This window comes from Rhinopithecus roxellana, chromosome 3, assembly GCF_007565055.1.
Source record: "Rhinopithecus roxellana isolate Shanxi Qingling chromosome 3, ASM756505v1, whole genome shotgun sequence".
Lineage (NCBI taxonomy): Eukaryota > Metazoa > Chordata > Mammalia > Primates > Cercopithecidae > Rhinopithecus > Rhinopithecus roxellana.
The window spans coordinates 174294-194628 of NC_044551.1; positions in this window are offsets into that span (position 1 = coordinate 174294).

Below are 20335 nucleotides of genomic sequence, written 5' to 3' on the forward strand. Positions count from 1 at the left end.
CTCTATTATGGGGCTCTCTTTCTGAACATGTTCTTCATTTACATTCATTCAACTAATATTTGTTGAAGGCTTACTATGTGCCCAGCACTGCTCTTTGCTTTGATTCTCTGATCTTTGGATTCCATGTTGAAGGTGACACTTTTCCGGCTTTAGAGTTTTTAGAGTCTGTTGCATTTTCAGAGTAGACTTTTGCATACTCCACATTAAGACATTTGGCTGGCCAGGGTGGGAGTGATGGCTCACACCCATAACCCCAACACTTTGGGAGGCTGAGATGGGAGGATTGCTTGAGCCCAGGAGTTCAAGACCAGCCTGGGTAACATGGCAAAACCCTGTCTCTACAAAAAATACAAAAACTAGCCAGGCATGGTGGTGTGTGGTGTGTGCCTGTAGTCCCAGCTACTTGGGAGGCTGAATGGGGGAGGATAGCTTGAGTTGGGGAAGTTGAGGCTGAAGTGAGCTGAGATGGTGCCACTACATTCCAGTCTAGGTGACAGAGCAAGACCCTGTCTCAAAAAAAAATTAAAGACATTTGGCTGGCAAAATAAGTCATGTAACTTATTTTTTTGTGTGTGCGATAGTGCATCTTCTTAATTGACTTCCATTTTTCCCTTGAAATTTGATCTCAGGCACAATAGTAATTTGCTTATTTGTAACATTATTGCTCCTGGACTTCTTCTCCTGGATAACCAAGATAATGAGATCTGACATCATTTTTTAATGAGAGAAAGCAAAAAAGTATATAATTGAATAGTGGGCATTTGTTCCAGTGATGTTGGTTTTGAACACTTGTATAAAAATGTATTTTAATTTTCAGAGGTGTTTTCTCTTGTTTTAGTTTAATCTTTGCCTCAATTATAAATAACTCGAGGTTTGATTTCTGTAGAAAGTTAACATACAAGTGATGTTCTCTTAAGAGCAGATGAAAATGTATCTATGAATGAGGACCAACAGGCAGAAATCAGCAGTGGTGGCTTTGCTTTCCATAGTAGCCTGTTCAGAAGAGATCCTTCCGTAACCGGCAGGGAAATAACATTCTGCCTATTTCAAGTTGCAAGCTTTGTGTGACTGCTGTGCACATGATCATTGTGCCTTTAAAAAAATATACACTTGAAATGTTAATATGCTTCAAATATATATATATATATATATGCATTCCCTTAATAAATAGATGAAGTGTATATTGCATCTATTAATGACATTTATGGTTTAGCTCTTCAATTCATTATCAGACACTAGTGACCATGCCCTTTGTGTTTAAGGCTTACTCCTTTTCTTCCATCATTTTATAATTCAAGAAATTACATTTCATAAATTCTCAGGAAGTTATTTAGAATGTGGACTTTGGAGCCAGACTGTTTGGGTTAAATAGCCCCAGCTTTGCCCTGGCTATGTGACCTCTCTCTACCTCAGGTTTTTCCGTTTGTAAAATGCAGATAATAATAGTAACCTGCTTCAACTGTTGTGAGGACTCCGTGATTTAATTTACAGAGAACCCTCCTGGTAGTGCCTGACAGAGAGTAAGTGATGATTGTAGTTATAGCAAATGGAAAATAACCATTTAAAAAGAATGAAAGGGGTAGCAGGTTTTTCAGCTTTCAGAAGGCAGTGAGATGTCAGTGTGACCCCAGGAGAAATTGCCCTAGGCTGGGAGTTGGATGAAGGGATGAAGTCCTCTGGCTTTCCAGTTTTGTGACCTTGGGTGAGTATTCCTTCTGGAACCCTTTCTGGTCCCAGTTTCCTCATTCAGTAAAATGGAAAGGATTAGACTGGATGGTCTCTAAAAGCAACCCATTTTTTAACATTCTACTTGGTCGTGATGAGTAGAATTTGAATGTGATGTATTAGTCAATTTGCTTTACTTGTCTTGGTCAACACTACTAGAAATGTACTGTCTACAAGGTTAGCATTGTGCCTGCAACAGGCATTTGAATAGATGATGAGCTGCCACTCTTATTACCTTATCTCTCCTTGACTACCAGTCATCAGGGTGAAATGACTTGGACTTATCTTCCTGGACTTAGTCCAAAGATATTTCAGACATGCAAGTCCAGATCCTTTGTGTGGGCCATATGGCTGCCCTAGTCCTCTTCTTCTGAAGAACCTCTCATGTAGAAGAGGGGTGGTACAGTTCTGGAAAGGGGAAAGACAAGTGGGTGGTTTAATTTTATGATAAAAATAATTTCTATCAGGCAAAGAAGTCTCAGGAAGGACTTCTAAGTATGGTGAAAAGCAAGAGATTTTCAATGGGCTGGATGGTTCAGACAAAGTCCCTCAGGGGCTTATATTTTTGTCTTTTCCCACTAAGACCCTGATTTATTGTCTGTACATTGTCACTGGTTCTTTGTCAACAGTGCTTCTCCTTTTCTTGCTTCATCAGCCTCCTGGTTTGCTGTATGATCAGGTGTTAGAGTTCTGAAAGGTAGGGGATGTTCAGTGATTAATGAGACTACTGACTATGGGTTCTTTACTTTGAGCCTCTAACCCAGGATTTCAAGCCCTGTTGTTCACTGGAACCACCTGGGTTCAGAATCTCTCAAGTGGACTTAGCATCATTTTCTAAAGGGGCGATTCTAATGTACAGCTGGGTTTGATAGCTACTTTCCTAATAATCTTTAGGTGTTTCTGGCTTCCTACATCGCACAGTGCCTAGGGAAAGGGTAACACCTGCTATTTCTCATGGTGTTATTTTTATGCTGTTGGTGGTGTGTCAACTGTCCCCTGCTGTTTCCCCCTTGTGAACTCTCCAGTTCTGTTAGCCAGTACTAGTAACTGCCTATGGAACACGTGTGTTTCTAACTTCTTTGACTTTTTCATAGTGGGCCCTTTTTCCCCCCTCGCCAACATGTATTGCATTCCTCAAAGCCCAGCTTAAACCACTTTCTCTCTGTAACCTTCAACTAACTTAGTAGCAACTGTGCTGCTTTCCCTTCTGAACTCCTATCACTCTCTCGTTTTTTACTTACCTCCTGCCCCTGGGTTCATTGTGTGTTCCTGTATGTAAGTCTCAACTTTACATCATGACTGTAGCCCATTAATGACAGGGACCCTGATTTAGGCTACTTTGTAGGGTGCTCACAGCAGAATAGACACATGTTGGTTGGTTATTTAGTTATTTTGCTAACTGTCATCTCAAGTCCTTCTTGTTTACAGCACCACTGCAAGGACTACTGGGTATCCGATGTGGATTGTGTTGGAAAACACTGGGATGCAGGGGGAGAAGGGCAAAGTTTACTCAGGAAGTAGACAGTCCTTCCCAGATGTAAATGGGAGACCTCATGGACCTCTCAGGAAATTGTATCAACCTGCATGGGGAAATGAATGAAATTCTTGATTAAAATCTGAGTCTTTGGATTGAAAGAAGCCTAAAAGTTTTTCTCTAGTCTCCAGAAGGTGCACAGTTCCCCCGCATGGCCTATCTCCAAATGGTTGACCAGTCTGTCCTTGAATACCTTCAGTGATGAGGACCTCATGGCCATAAAGATAATCCATCTATTTGGAAAGCTTAGGCTTTTAAAAACAATTCTCCCTCATCCTAAGTTTGTCGTATTTCTGCTGTGTGGAGGCCATTCTTTTTTTTGTTTTGTTTTATTTTTTTTTTTGAGATGGAGTCTTGCTCTGTCACCCAGGCTGGAGTGCAGTGGCCGGATCTCGGCTCGCTGCAAGCTCCGCCTCCCGGGTTTACGCCATTCTCCTACCTCAGCCTCCGGAGTAGCTGGGACTACAGGCGCCCGCCACCTCGCCCAGCTAGTTTTTTTGTATTTTTTAGTAGAGACGGGGTTTCACTGTGTTAGCCAGGATGGTCTCGATCTCCTGACCTCGTGATCCGCCCATCTCAGCCTCCCAAAGTGCTGGGATTACAGGCTTGAGCCACCGTGCCCGGCCATAAACAATTAATTATATATCTGTCTTCAAGTCTTCTTTTATTGAGGTTGGAAAATAAAAAACTGTTTCTTCAGCCCTTGTTAAGTGACATGATTTTGAATCCTTTCACAAACCTGAATATTGGACATATTCCAATTCGCTATTTTCTTTTTAAAATGTAATTCTTCCAGATGCTATCTGACAATGTAGAGCAGCAGTCCTCAACCTTTTTGGCACCAGGGATTGGTGTTGTAGAACACAATTTTTCAATGGACTTGGGTGAGGGGGATGGTTTCAGGATGATTCAAGTGCATTATGTTTATTGTACATTTTATGTAATGAAATAATTATGCAACTCACCATAATGTAGAATCAATGGGAGCCCTGAGCTTGTTTTCCTACTACTAGATGGTTCCATCTGGGGTTGATGGGAGACAGTGACAGATCATCAGGCATTAGAGTCTCATAAGAAGCCCACAACCTAGATCCCTTGTGTGTGCAGTTCATAATAGTTTACAGTGTTCGCGTTCCTATGAGAATCTAATGCCACCACTGCTCTGACAGGAGGTGGAGCTCAGGCAGTAATGTGAATGATGGGGAGCGGCTATAAATACAGATGAAGCTTCGCTCCCTTGCCTGTTGCTCAACTCCTGCTGTGTGACCTGGTTCCTAACAGGCCATGGACCTGTACTGGTCTGTGGCCCCGGGAGTTGGGGACCTCTGGTGTAGAGCACAGATCTGTCCCCCTTTCTTCTAGGGAAGGAGTGATAGCTCATGGTTAAGATTAGCAGCTGCAGGTCAGAGAGACTTGGGGAGACTCATGGCATGCTGCTTCTAGCTTGTCTTGGCCAAGTCACCTAAACTTTTAGCCTCAGTTTTTGTCTATTTCTCTCATAAGATTATAAAAAGGACTCAATAAGATAGTCCATATAAAGTGTTTAGCACTGAACCTAAGATAGAATAACTCCTCAATAAACAATAGCTTTAAATTTTTTTTTTTTTTTTTTTTTTTTGAGACAAGAGTCTCATTCCATCACTCAGGCTGGAGTGCAGTGGTGTGATCTCAGCTCACTGCAACCTCCACCTCCTGGATTCAAGCGATTCTCCTGTCTCAGCCTCCCAAATAGCTGGGATTAGGGGTGCGTGCCGCCATGCCCAGCTAATTTTTGTATTTTTAGTAGAGACGGAGTTTCACCATGTTGGCCAGGCTGGTCTCGAACTCCTGACCTCAGGTGATCTACCCTCCTTGGCTTCCCAAAGTGCTGGGGTTACAGGCATGAGCCACTGTGCCTGGCCTAAAAGTATTTCTTAACCATGCTATTGAGTTTCCATGTTCATAGTCATCTCAAAATTAGTTTCTTTTTACATATGTTGCTATGGTGCCATATCTCTTCATTCATGGACTTGTGCATTTGGGTTTTTAGTCTTATGAATAATCTTAATATTTATCTCTCTTGAATTTATTTTCCTGTATTTGACCATTTTTCCTAGTCTTTTAGAGTGTTTATACATTTTTCATATTCACTATCCCTTTTAGTTTCAAATTATCCATAGGTTTGATATACATTTATTCAATGCCTAAGGAAGTAATAAAACTGTTATTTAGGCTGAAATCTAGGGCAGAGCGATTTGATGTGTCTATGCAAACTTCAGTTCAGGTTGATGTTTATCAATTTCAAGTAGATTTGTTCAACTAATTACTACTTATTTGTACCAGCATCTGGTTCTTAATCCCCCATCTCCTCATAAAGATATATACTGTGTCTATTATATCTCTTTGTCTACCAGTCTAGTAAATTATCACCACATAATAAAATGGGGTTATTCTCAAGTGACTTATTCTTTGGGAGCACACAGTGGCTCCAAAAAGCCACTAATTTTTCTTCGAGGTCCTCATACACCACAGTTTTAATAATCTGCTCTAGAATCTTAATCTAGGATCAACATGAAATGCCTTCTGTCTATAATTTGTAGAATCTGCCATTTTGAAGGTCAGAATGACATGCACTTGTCTCCTGTATCGAATCCCTCTGCCATTGTCCACAGTTCCTGATGGATTATGGTTACGAAATCTCATCAGATTCTTTACTATCCTGGCATGTCCAGCAGCCTGGAACTGATTCAGACCAGCTTGATGCTCTCTTACAATGGACTTTCCCACTTAGAGATGTTCTTTCTCTCCTCTTTAATTGAAAAATCTGTACCTTCTAAAAAGAGACAAAATACAAATAGACATGGAGGAATTCTCACTTCTTTATCAGTCTTCTACACTCTGTCACCAGCCCCAAGTCAACCTATCCCTTTCTTGACATTCTGGCTTTAAAAATAAGTTGAAATAAAAGTTTTAGTATCCTTAGATTTTTAGAAAACCTCAGGTTATTTAGGCCTTTAGACTGCCTGATACAATTCTAAAGAGCATGACTCCCTCATGTTTGTTCTTGCAAAGGGCCAGGGAGGAGGGTAAAAAGAAAGCCACTCATGGGCCAGACGCAGTGGCTCATGCTTGTAATCCCAGCACTTTGGGAGGTCGAAGCAGGCGCGTCACCTGAGGTGGAGAGTTCGAGACCAGTCTGACCAACATGGAGAAACCCTGTCTCTACTAAAAATACAAAATTAGCCAGGAATGGTGGCGCATGCCTATAGTCCCAGCTACTCGGGAGGCTGAGGCAGGAGAATTGCTTGAACCTGGGGGGCAGAGGTTGCGAGTGAGCCGAGATCGTGCCATTGTACTGCAGCCTGGGCAACAAGAGTGAAGCTCCATCTCAAAAAAATAAAAAATAATAATAATAAAGCAAGCAAGCCATTCTTTTTATCATTTATGTATGAGTGGAAAATAGCACACACTTAGGAATCAGGACACCTGGCTTTAGTCTTGAGCTCATTGAAAGTAATCTCTTCATATCTCCGAGAATCAATATCTTTTCCAAACAGAAGGACTTTGATTGTTTCTATGAACTGTGATGATTTATTTAGGTAGTGATTTCATTTGCTATTTATAAAGCTTGATGGAGGTGGAATTTGGATGTGGTAGTGTAGTAGGGAAATCAAAGTCCGGGTTTATCACTCTGTGGAATAACCTGTCTCCTTTTTTGTTTATTATCAGAAACCCACATTTAGGTATAAGAATCAGCTCATCTAGCATAAATGTTGTCTTTCATGGAGTTGTCAACTTTGCAACTTGTCAAAAACTTTTCAGGAATGGATTTCTGGAAGTTGCTTTTATAGCAGTTATCATAGCCCCTAGAGACAAAGCAGGATTCAGCTGGCCATTCCTATTCTTGGAGATAAAGAACAATGCACAAAACCCATTGCCAATGCTTTAATAGGGTTTTAACTGATGGATTCTTAAGGGGGAGTGAAATATAAGTATTTCTCTTAAGTTCTATGTTTCCTGACATAGGTAGCTGTTACGTAAAATACATGTATATTGTTTATTCTCTCATTTGATTACCAGAAATATTGATATCTTGCTCATTGACAATAGAACAGTATCAAGGACTCCTTGATGTTTAGTTAGAAAGGTTCTAACTTGGATAGAAATTTGTTTATTATGAGACAAAGGTCTTATGTCCTTTGATTTTTAGTCTTCTTGTAAAAATGTTTTAGTGTTAATAAAAAGGTGCTTAAGATTTCACCTATAGATAACTTAGGTTGTTACAATAAAAATGAACCCTCTAGGTTATCTTCTTCATATCTACAGAAAGTCCCAAATTAACTTTTCACTTGGCATGCTTGTCTCACAATGAGAGGGCTGAGCTAGAGAAAATTCACCTTTACCAAGAACAGTTTAAAGAAACTACATCTTGATAGGAATGCTAACAGTAATTTGCATATTGGTTTATCAGAGGGTTTTTTGGTATTAAAACTAAAGAGTAAGTTTTTTCCTCTTTCGCATTTATGGTAAGAAGGTTTATCTTCATGAACTGTGTTGCACCTTTGTGGACAGCAGCAGAAGAAATTAGAAGTAGAGAGATGTTTGGAGTTCAGTTAATTGAAAGACAGTCTCTTTAGTGTGAGTTGGAAGTGATTGCTAGTGGTTCACACCATTCATCATAGTAGGATAGTAGAGTGTGTGCAAGGGGAAGGTTTTAAGAAGATTGTCAGTCTTCTTAAAGGTTGGACCAGAAGTAGATTTGGGTTGAAGTCTTAGCATTGCCACTGATATATCGGGTGGGTCATATCACCTTTCTGGGCTCTGGTGACCTCATCTGAAACCTATGGGGCCAGGGTCAGACCATCTGCATGGTGTGTTCCATCTCTCAGGTTCTATGTTTCTATGGAAGTAAGGATGGTGTTTTAAGCCTCCCTCACATTACGAGCATCACGCTTGGCTCCCAGAGAGTGCTTTCAGACACTTTAATGGCAACATCTAGATTGTTCAGGAAGTTAAGTTTGAAGATGGTACTTCAATGTTGCATCTTTATGGGGAGAAATGATTGCAAATACTTTGAGATTACCCTGTCATGGCAGCTCATGTTATTGTTGTCAGAATACTTCACGAGCAGTGAGGTGGAATCAGCCAGTAATAATCGAGTAATTATTTTCAATAGAATTTTAGGATGAATGAAAATGGGTATTAATTTCATTTTGACGTATTGAACTTAATGTACCTAACCCCACAGAGGCTGGGTGGAGAATATGCTCTGAAATGTGTGGCATTTTTGATAAATATCAGTTTTTAGCTAAAATAAGAACTTTTATAATGGTTCCATCCCCTCTCCCTACCCCTATCCCCGCTCCCATCTTTCTCTACCTCTCCTCCTTCTCTCAAGAAACCTACGGATTTTCCTTCTGTTTAGTCTCACAATTTTTTCCTCAAAAAGAGATAGCAAATCTCTAAAACCTCTAGTATTTTATGTAGTTCCTGACTAGTAGTGTGAAAGAAAACACACTTGTGCTTATAAAAAGGTAGTTTTGTTTGTTTGTTTGTTTTTGAGATAGAGTCTCGCTCTGTCGCCCAGGCTGGAGTGCAGTGGTGCCATCTGAGCTCACTGCAAGCTCCGCCTCCTGGGTTCATGCCATTCTCCTGCCTCTGCCTTCCGAGTAGCTGGGACTACAGGCACCCACCACCACACCTGGCTAATTTTTTGTATTTTTAGTAGAGACGGGGTTTCACTGTGTTAGCCAGGATGGTTTTGATCTCCTGACCTCATGATCTGTCCGCCTCGGCCTCCCAAAGTGCTGGGATTACAGGTGTAAGCCACCACGGCCAGCCAAAAGGTAGCATTTTAAGGCATGACATCTTTCCACTTTTCACAGAGCCTCAAGATAAAGATATTTTATTATATTGGAGATTTGGACAATGGATTTATTCTATTTGAGATTTTAGTTGCTGAGTGTAGGGCTCTAAGCCCTCTTATCATTTAGGAGTTCTTTCCAAAGCTTTTTCACTCCAGGGAGTTTTGGGAGTGTTATTTGATTTTTTGAGCCTTTATTGAGTTGGGTTTAGCTAGTAATTGCTATAAGGCAGACATATGCTGCATGCTGGAGGTTCAGAGATAAGAAGCTTAGAGGTAGCTCTTGAGGAGCTCTCAATGCTCACAAATTAGCTGCCATAAAAGCCAGTAAATACATTGTGATATGGAGAAACAGTGAGCCAGCGTGCTCTCAGCAGCCTGAGCCAAGGCAATTTTCTGGGAGCCATACCTGGTATAATAGAGATCGAAGTATTGTTTAGTTTTTTTTCTTCTTTCCTGTTATGGTGTTCTAAATGTAATCTATATTGTAAATATGCATCTGCTTCAGTGATGTTATAAAAACAAGTGAATTTAAGAAATTGATGTTTTAATTAAAATTTGTGTAATTGGAGTGATTATCTTTCAGATGTTAGAGTGCAACCACAGACTGTCGCACTTGCTTTAAAACTGTTATTTTTTGAACATACACAATTACTTGCTGCCAATAATTTTTTTAAACCCTTTCAAAGTTGGGCTTATAAATAAATATTTACTGTAGTTATTTGGTGGGAGGGAAACTCAAATATTATCAAACAGAAAGGATGATTCCTTTATATTCCAATTTGTTTTGCTGTGGCAATATGCTTGCCATGACTTTACATCTTAAATTTGTATGGACAAAAACTTAGTTATATGTGTATGAATGTATTTTTATAAGTGCAGATACCTGAGAATTGAAACAATTTTATAGAATCCTGGAAATGTTTGATAAAGGTCTTGATGTTGTTCTTGAGATGTCAACAGCAAATTGATTCTAATGTTTCTATTGTTTGAGGAGAGGTCTCTAGTCCAGGGCCACATATCCTACAACTTTGAGTTACAGTGAAGACTACAGCTTAAGCCAAAACTAAACTAGGGAAAGTAAATTATAGTGGATTATTTTGCCTTTGTGATGTTAAAGAATACTGCTGTGAATACAGTGAGTACATACTGGTCTTTATTTATTTTCGGGCGCAGGGTGACTTAAACTGAGTAGTACCTAAAATTAAAAATATAAAATCCTTTGCTGCCACAGTTGAATATCACTGAATTTATGGAGCACTTAACATTGCACAGTATTTAGAAAATACTAATCGAATGAATCACCACCTCATGTGTTGTTTTGACAGGAAGTGTATCACGTCTCAATAATTTCCTTAACATTTTTTCCTGCCAGGTGCCTCTTTTCTTCTTGTTGTTAACTTTTTTCTATAGAATTCCAAATATGTGGTTGATTTCCCCACTGATATACTTTCACAGTTCTTTTTCCTTTTTTCCCTTCTTTAGAGTAGCCAGTGCTTGTAGCTAGTGTTTGTATGCAAATCTAAGGCTTCTTACAGGGAAGAGAGAATGAGCAGCTGTTTTGGAGACTGATGTCCAGCCTAATGCCTTTTTCTGGTAAGCAGATCTTCATGGCCCTAGCACGTAGGATTTTACCAAGTAGGTTTTCAAATGTACCATGTCTAAGGCCAAACTTACATGAAGTATTGTTCATCCAGTCATCTCTTGAGAGATTAGGGAGGATTTTTCTTTTCTATTACATATATATATATATATACACAGACACATAATTTTTTTAACAATCAGCATGAGCTGTCTTGAAATAAAACAAATTGGAAATAATCTTTTTCTAAATTAAAAGATTACACAGATGTATACAAAGAGACATTTGTAATTAGCTCAGTAACTTGTGCAGCTGTTGAGAACATTCATATGTTTGTTTTTGGATATTTGGGTTAGTATATTTTTGCCTAGTAAAAAAATGTGTGTATGTATACATATATATGCACACCATAACTATAAGTTTATATGCATTTTACCATTTCTATAAATTTTTTATTTTATTGATTTTATCAGTGAATTGTCAGCCATAGTCTCTTTATTGAATATAGAATTATTGCAGTTTGAGTACAAGTATACTATAGATAATTTCTAATAATGAAAAATAAGTGGTTTCTTCTACCAGAAGTCTTCCTTTGCTTGTAATGTAGGACTGCATAGCATAGTGAGCCTTGCATCACTAGACATTTAAAGGCATATGACTATAGTGTATCCCATGTAAAACTGAAGTCTATAAATAGATTTTAAGAAGATGTGTTGGGGGTTGACATTTATGCCATTAGAGGCATTCTTGCTGTTCAAATTAGTGGTATGCTTTTTCACATTTATGCTTTTTCATTTTCTTATTTAGAAATAACAAATTGTATAAAAATGAATACTACGTATTCGCAAATCAATCAGTGGTTTATAAAGGTCAATACTGTAGTAAGTGTTGCTTTTTATATTCTTAACACAGATGAATGTCCAAACCAGAATATGGTTAAAATTAGATGCACATACAGGAAATAGCTAGCATTCTTGAAAATGACAGGTATGGGACATTAATACCATAATGTTGTGACCACTAGAATAGAGTAGAGGGTGGTAAGCTAGGCCTGGGGTGGACATTTCTTATCTGGGCTCCTGCTCTTTGTCAGCTCTCTTCCTTTGATTCTTCTCTGCTTTCCACTTGAAGGGATCAGACAGGTACCTGGACATAATCCCATAAGTGCTACTGGTACTCCAGTCCTCAGTTTCCTCATCTGTCACCTTCTGTGATTCTATAAGCAATAGATGAATAGTTGCATGTACAATGTGAAAAGCCCCTAAGAAAGTTGAACAGCCTTGTTCTTTCATGCTTCTTACATCAGAATGCCATTTAGCTACCAGTTTGGCAGAGATATAATATTTATAGTGCCAAAGGAAGTTTCAGCTAGTGGAGGGCAAACGATCATATACCCTGTTTAAGCCAAATTTTCTTCTGTGTAATTAATGTTAACAGAAATTTAAAAAAAATTAAATGAAAAAGAAGAAATTATTATCTCTACGAGTCAGCCAGCTGATGATTTTTTAGCAAGTTTTGTCTAAAATACAGTTGCTCTTACTTAGAGTCTCAAAATTAAACTTGAGTTTAAATCTAGTTTAAATCTAGTTTAATTTAGATGAGTGTTTTGCGTTTCCAGTCCTCATCTATGAAATGGGAACCAGCCCTTTAGATAAAACTGGGTAGTTTGCTGATGAAATGAAGTTATAGAACTTAACTTTGGAAACACTTTCAAAAGTTTAAATGATATTTAAATATAAAACCAAAACTGTAGCTCCATTTGCAGAGAGTTATTTATGACATAGATTTACTATTGCTGTAAATATATGTGTGGAAAAGCAGGGAGTGTAATCAGTTGGTACTGTGCCAGTTCCTAAGTCTCTTTGTTAATTTAGCACTTCTGCATTTAGTAATGTGTAAGAAAAATGTGGAGCCAATTCAAATTAGGGGAAGAAAGTCTCAAAGAGGCTGTTGTGTAGAAGGAGGGACTAATGAGTGGCCATGTTCTGGTAGGAATCCCTGGTTCTGTACTCATGGTCACAAAGACACTGTTCTTACATTCTTCCATTGTTTAGCTAGAGCATAAGGCCACTTGAGAAAAGGCATTGTTTAACCACAAATCCCTCTTTCAGGAAAAATGAGTTACCACCAAAGAGATTTGTGTAAGTACATCTGTCATATATTGGTGGAAATATATGTGTTTAAATGGTTTGTAAATGCTTGTCTTCCTCTTCCATGAGGAAAGACAGTTTCAGTGCCCCCAAGCATTAGTCTTTTCTAATCCTTCAAACCTGGTGACTAAAAGACTCTCTTCTCTTGGATTAGTGGGCATAATGGAAAAATAATGGCAGGGGAAAGGTTTTTTTTTTTTTTGTCATTTCATCTGGATTTGGAGTCATGCTCGTTTATAACAATAACACTCTTAAAAAAATTAGTTGCTTCTCCACATCAGAAATGTTTAGGGCCTAAGTACACTGACAGTCTTGGAGTCTTGAGTTTTTGTTGCCTCCTTGAGAAGGATATGGCTTTTAATATATCCTTAAAAATCCCATCTGGATCTTGTCTTCTGGGGATGCATGGTATTCCTACCACAGAAGACAGGGATCTCTCATAATTAGCAAAACCTCTGAACGTATTTGCGCAGTTGCATAAATGGAGCTTACGAGGTTTAGTCAACCATATAAGCAGTCCCTGCAGCATTTGAGGGCTGTGTTATAGGGAGTATCTGGTGACATTTTCATCAGCTATAGAAAGATCACTTTGTATTATTTGGAGTTTGGAGTTTGATATGAATAATGAAGAGGATGATGGCCGTTTATCGATTGCTTTTCCTTGTTAGGCACTGTGCTTGAAGCCTCATGTTGCTACCTTGAATTCCTGCAACAATGTTACTATTCCTGCTTTGCAGATAAGGGAACTAAGGAGCTGAGAGGTTAAGCAACCTGCTGCAGGATTTGTAGCCTGTTTATTGATCCCTAGTTTGTGGGGCTCTAAGCCCTTGCTCTCATCACTTTCCCATGCAGCCTCTATAGAAGGCTTGGAGGGGAAATCCTGCTTGTCCACCATAAAAAAGACCAGAAGAGGTTATGTTCCACTCAACTGATCTAAAATTTTTCCTGCCTCTATGTTTGCAGATTTGTCTTTATAGTGAAACTAAATGCCTTGTTTATACTTATCACCATCTATGTTAGATATCGGTCTGTGTTTGGAGATCTGATTTACATAGTTTGTCATCCTAAATATTTCCAGGATGAAAAACAGGGTTTTGTTTTTGTTTTTTTAACTTTCCCCCTAGAGTTAATTGGCTATTTACTTGTTCAATTATGACTTCTCCAAGTTCATGGTTGTTTTTTAGAGGAAAAGCTTCAGACTAGACACAATACTCTTGACCCAGAATTCTGACCTCTCCATACCTGTGCTCTGTTCCCAGCATGTTTAATGCATTCCAGGAGTCTGTTTGCATTTTAAATGCATTGCATTTTGAACTGAGAGTGACTTCTTCTCATTCAGTCACTCCCAAGGATTACCATGATTTTTTTTTTGTTCTACTCTACCACACTGCACTTGTTCTTTATCGGCCTTGATTCTGTCTTCTTGGTTCTTTTCATTTTCCAGTGGCATCCCAAGGACAGTGGGCACACTCCTCTGCTCCCACTCCCAGGGTACAGAAAATAAGGGGTGTATTATCTGTAAAGAATTTAAAAACACTTTAAGACTGATTTTAGTTAGCTGGTTTTTACTATCATCATGCCCTAGTATCTGTTAATGTGGCTGCTCCCTGAAAAAAAATCTGTTGGTTTAAGTTCTAAAAAATTGTTGCAGTCACCGTTACATCTTAATATCTACGTAAACTTCAAACTTGCACATTTTAATGACTTATCCTTTAATATATGTTGTATTCAACATGAAATTTATGTCCATGATAGCTCCCAGTTATATAGTTGGGTCCCACACATGCTACAAGTATTTGTTCTGAGAGTAAATTCACAAAGGTTTGGCATAGTTCAAATTCACATCATGAACAAGTGTTTGATTTCTATAGTATTATTTAACAGTACATTTAAATGGTAGGTTTGAAATAAGCAATGGTAACACAGTGATGTTAAAGACCAAAAACAAAGCTTAGGTTACTTTAAATCTGTCATTCTGTGTGACCACTTGGAGTTTTTGTGTGTAAAATGTTAAGCAGTGAAACAGAGTGAGAGCTGTGAGTTATAATATGTTAGTTTCATAAGTGAACATTTTATACTTCAAATAATTTATTGAATTTGAATATCTTTTAAGCTGAAATTCAATTTTTAAAATAGTTTTAAAACTGAAAAACGAGTGAAGAAAAGATTAGATGACTAGTGCAATTTAGTGGTTACCTTCATTATATTTTTGGAAGACATTTAATAGTTTTATTTATATTTGCTTTATTTTTTATTGGCACAATTATATATAGTATGCAGTTCAATAAGGTAAAAATTTTGGCTGGGCATGATGGCTCATGCCTGTAATCCTAGCACTCTGGGAGGCCTAGGCAGACAGATCGCTTGAACGCAGGAGTTTGAGACCAGCTTGGGCAACATGGCAAAACTCCATCTTTAAAATGCAAAAATCTACTCAGTGTGGTGGTGTGTGCCTGTAGTCCCAGCTACTCAGGAGGCTGAGATGTGAGGATCGCTTGAGCCCAGGAGGCCAAGGCTGCGGTGAGCTGAGATTGTGCCATTGCACTCCAGCCTGGGCAAAATGGTGAGACTCTGTTTCAAAAACAAAAAACAAAACAAAACAAAAATTTTTTCACTGCATTCATTTTCTGGTCATTATTACCATGCAGTTTATTTTGAGATTATCCCTGGAAATACCTTTGTCATCTAGAGGTGGGGAATGTTAAATGACCTGCCTATTTAGGCATCAGATGCACTAGGTATGCCACTGCTAGGACCACTCAGTATGTAGCTCTTGTGTCTCCTATGATGTATTATCTGCACAGTTAGTGAGAGTCTGTGTTATAGATAAGCATTTAAACTAGCAGACCCTGAGTTAATTTCTGTGGAATTCTTTTCCTCACCTATGTTCACCTGTATTTCAGATTTTACCATTTCTCTGGATTACTGTGATGATTTCCTGGCTATAGTCTGTGTTTCCATGCTCTCGTGTACCCGTTTGCATCCCTGCTTGCTCCCCCAGCACCATCCATACTCCACTCTGCTATCAGTGCAAAGTTTCTAAAATGCAAACCTGAGCGTGTCCATTTTCCATTTTCAGTCACTCGCTAGCCCTGATAATCTTCAGTCCTCATGACCCTTCAGGCTCTGGCTCCTATATTCCTCTCTGGCCCTGCCTCCTGCCAAACAGATGTCCCAGGAGCTCCTTGAACATACGTTGCTGTCTGCTTTTCTGCCTTTGCATTTACTTTTCTTTTGCCTACCATTTATTTTTCTCTTCACTGTCTCCTCCCTGCACAAACCTGGCTAGCTTCTGTTGCTAGTCATTAGAACCACCTGGAGAGGCTCAAAGCCTCTGGACAAATCCCTGGACACTGAGACCGGTTGAATTAGAATCTCTGGCAGGTGGGAGCTGGGAATCTGTACTAAACCCCACTGATATAGATTGTTTTTTGCTTATGAAGATTTTCTGTGGAAATCATGGTTAATTATTGCTATTGCTTTCCTTATATCCATTAGTTTGCTTCTCTATACAAGAAAGGGATTTTAGTAGTCTTGTGGAGTTTCTTTTGTGTAAGGAAATAAAATTTTTATATCTTTTTATAGTTTTCAGAGGGCTTCTATTAACATTTCATTCAATTCTCAACAATTCTGGGAGGTTAGGAAGGTAGATCAGATTTGGTCATTTTAAAGACGTGGAAATTGGAGTTCAGAGAATTTAAGCAACTTGCTTAGGGTCATTAAAAAAAAACAAAGTTTTTTTTTTGGTTTGTTTGTTTTTTAAGAGATAGGGTCTTACTATTTGCCCAGGCTGAGCTCACACTCCTGAGCTCAAGCAATCCTTCCACCTCCATCTCTCTAGTAGCTGGGACTGCAGGTGGGTACTATGTCTGACTTCTCAGGGTCGTATTTTAAAAAAGTATTTACATAATTAGGTTGTTAGGGTTTCCAATCATTGGCATTTTTCAAAATTCAGAAGTGATGGAATTTCTTCTCAGATTGTTTCCTAAAAAATAGTCAAAATAAGTATGCAAGTTCTGAGAAGATACCATACTCTGATAGTGCAGAGTAATAAGAAATTACTCACTATGAATTTCCATCTCCCTTGGCTAATTTTAATTTTGAGTAAAACTTAAATGGGGTTATATCTTGATATGTCTGACCCTTCCTCAGAAAACATGATAATGAACTAGAGAAAATGAAGTATTCTAAGCTACTTGGGATGTGTTATTATTACTAAAAAAATTAATGCATATGTTAAGAACCATTTTGAACAAAAGTTTTAAATTCTTGTAATAGCTTTAACTGTTTTATTCTCCATTTCCCCTAGAGGTCTTGTGCATTTCTATTTTCCCACTTTTTTTTTTTTTTTTCTGAGAAGAACGTGGAGAGTTTTAGCAGTGTCTTTAAATTCTTGTGATTTTGATTAATTTCCCCTCCTTTCCTTCCCCCCTCCTCCCCTTCCTCTTGATTTGGATGTCCATATCTGTGGTCACTGGGTAACTACATAAATGCCCACTTGAAATCTACATCCTTGATATGATTCTGGTACCATACTTAAACACTGGGTGAGGGGAAGCTCTTAATGACATGATTTGGCACAAAGGCTGACATCTTAGACCCTGTGTCTGAAACGGCACCCCGCTTCCCTGCCATACCAGAAACGGCTCCTCCTCCTGCCTTCCCTGCCCTGGATGTTGGCACTCTCCTCTAAGCCAGATACCCAAAAGTCTGTTTTTATGTCTCCCTCTTCTTTATTCCCTGGTATGATTTTACCTGTTGCACAGGGCTTAATTCTGTCACATCCTCTTCGTACTGCATTGCTGCAGATCAGACCCTGATTATATTGTGTCTGGATTGCTGCTATTCCCCTTGACTTCAATTTGGCCTCCTGAAAATCCATTGTCTTCACTGGTGCCAGAATGATCCATCTGAAAAGAGAATTGGCTGTTCCCTCCTTGGGTAGGATCTTCAGTACCTCCCTATTCCTACACACAAAAGAGTTCAAGGTTCTCCAGCCACCCACCATTCAAGACTTTCTAGGCTTTGAGCTGCTTTTGCAGCCTATTCCTTGGTGTTCTCTCTCTCTGCCTTTCTGTGCTCCCCATCTCCAAGCTCATGCTCCTGTCTGAGAGCTCACTGTACGTATCCTGTGGGTCCTTGGCTTTCTGCCTTTGCTCTGTTGTCTCCTCTGCCCCAAACACCCTTCATCTTGCTTCTGGCCCTTCGGATCAATATAACCACTCTCCTTCCCCTGGCTGACATCTGTTCTTTAAGATCGCCTTAAAAGTATCTGCTCTTTAGGAACCATTCTTTTCTACTCTCCTGGATTAACAAGAGTATAGTTTAGGTTATTTTAAAGAGATTTAAACAGAGGCTTAAATAAGACAAGAGTGTGTCTCTTATGTAAAAGTCTAAGCAGTACACCTACTCATCTGGAGAGGAGAGTGGCTCGCCTGTGAGGCTACCTGGGGACCACGTTCCTTCTACTTTCTTGCCCCATCATCACTAGGACATTATGCTTGTTGGTGTGGTGGCAGTTGGCTCACCACCACTCATTTGCGTCTTGCCAGTGAGAACAGAGAAGGACATTGTGGTGGGCATACCCTTTCCTTTGAAGAGCCCAATTCAGACATTGTATATACAGGTTAAGCATGACTAATCTAAATATCCAAAATCTGAAATGCTCTATAATCTGAAACTTGTTGAGGGCTAACATAATGCCACAAGAGGAAATTTCCACACCTGACCTCAAGTGATGAGTTGCAGTCAAAATTTCATTTTATGTATAAAATTATTAAAAATGTTATATACAATTACCTTTAGGCTATGCATATAAGACATATATGAAATATAAATTTAATATTTAGACTTAGGTCCTATCCCCAAGATATCTCATTATGTATATGAAAATATTCCAAAAATGTGAAAAAATTCAAAATCTGAACCACTTCTTGCCCCAAGCATTTTGGATAGGGAATACTCAATCTGTATTTAGTCTCATTAGCCAAAACATCACATACTCACGGCTAACTTCAGGAAGGCTGAGTGATGTAGTCTTTAGCTTAGCATTCTCCAATATTAATACAATGTAAGCCACATAATTTAAAATTTTTGAGTAACCATATTACAAAGTCAAAAGTGGTAGATGAAATTAATCCAGTTTATTTAACCTACTAGATCTAAAATATTGTTATTTCAACATGTAAGACTAGCCACATTTCAAGAGCTCAGTAGCCACATGTGGCAAGTGGCTGCCATATTGGACAGAACAGCTTTAGTTGGTTAGCCATGCACCCCGCTAAAGTTGCAGGAGCCTACCAGAAAATGAAGGGGAGAACTGATATAGAAGGGCAACCAGTAGTCTCTGTCATATCTTCTCTTAATTACTCTCTGCTCCTACCTGTCCCAATTTGATCCTACTATTTGATGTTGCCCAGGACATGTGCATGTAATGATCTGTTTCAGTCTGGATTGAGCATCTGAAGGGCAAAGATTACATCATCTTTTCTTGAGATCTTTGCCTGTTATTCAGTACATTGATACATTTTAGTTGAGTGAATGAATGAATGGAGTGAAGCTTTTATAAAATTGCTCAACTATTTTTGTTATTCTTAGGCAAATGTTTTGACTCTTATCCATCAAAAGTTGTAATATTTTAAGAATAAAGGCAAGTAGATAAAAAAGAAAAAAGTTCTAATACTTTTCTTGGGGGGATGGATTTACTTTGATTCTATTTAATAAACTTGCCATTAACTTACATTCAGAGATGCTTTTGGTTGACATTCACATTGGAATATAATGGCAGGTCTCTGTTTCTACAAATAATGTTTCAGGAAACAATATGTCCAGTGTCTGGGAAATCCATATTTTCCATGCAATATTGAATGTTGCTTCTGTGGAGGATATTTCTGTACTATAAAAGAACAAGATAGAGTAGTTTATGTGGAACCCTTATACTGTCAGTTCCTGTTCTGTCCTTTGGGAAATACGCCATTTCTGGGAATTATTATTATAAGTCTATTAATGTCAGAAGACAGAGGCAGAGGATAATATTTTACATGTGAAACAGTATTACCAGAAGTCAACAAGTCAACAAAACTTATCAATGATTCCTGGAATTAAATGAATCATGAATGCAGATTCTCATTAAATGAAATGGAGGGCTGAATGTTCCCTAAACAAGGTAAATTCTAGACGTTACAGGCTGTTTCTCTCTTTCATATGCTTGGCCTTGCATCATTGCAGTCAGGTGGCTGCAGGAATGCCTTTCCTGGGCTGGCCTCTGAGATATCACAGCCCTTCTCTCTCAAGAATGAAGAGTAGTGAGGTGAGGGCTAAGAGGAAGGATAAATGAATAGGACTGCACCTCTTCCTCCTCCTCTTCATTAACAGCTTCCCACACCACTCATCCTGTCTCTCATTCTCCCTGCAAACAGAAACGTCTCTTCTTCTTTCCATGAATGGTTCTCGGGATGAATTTCCTAGGTTGGCCAACCTCTGGGGAGTAATCTCACTTCAAT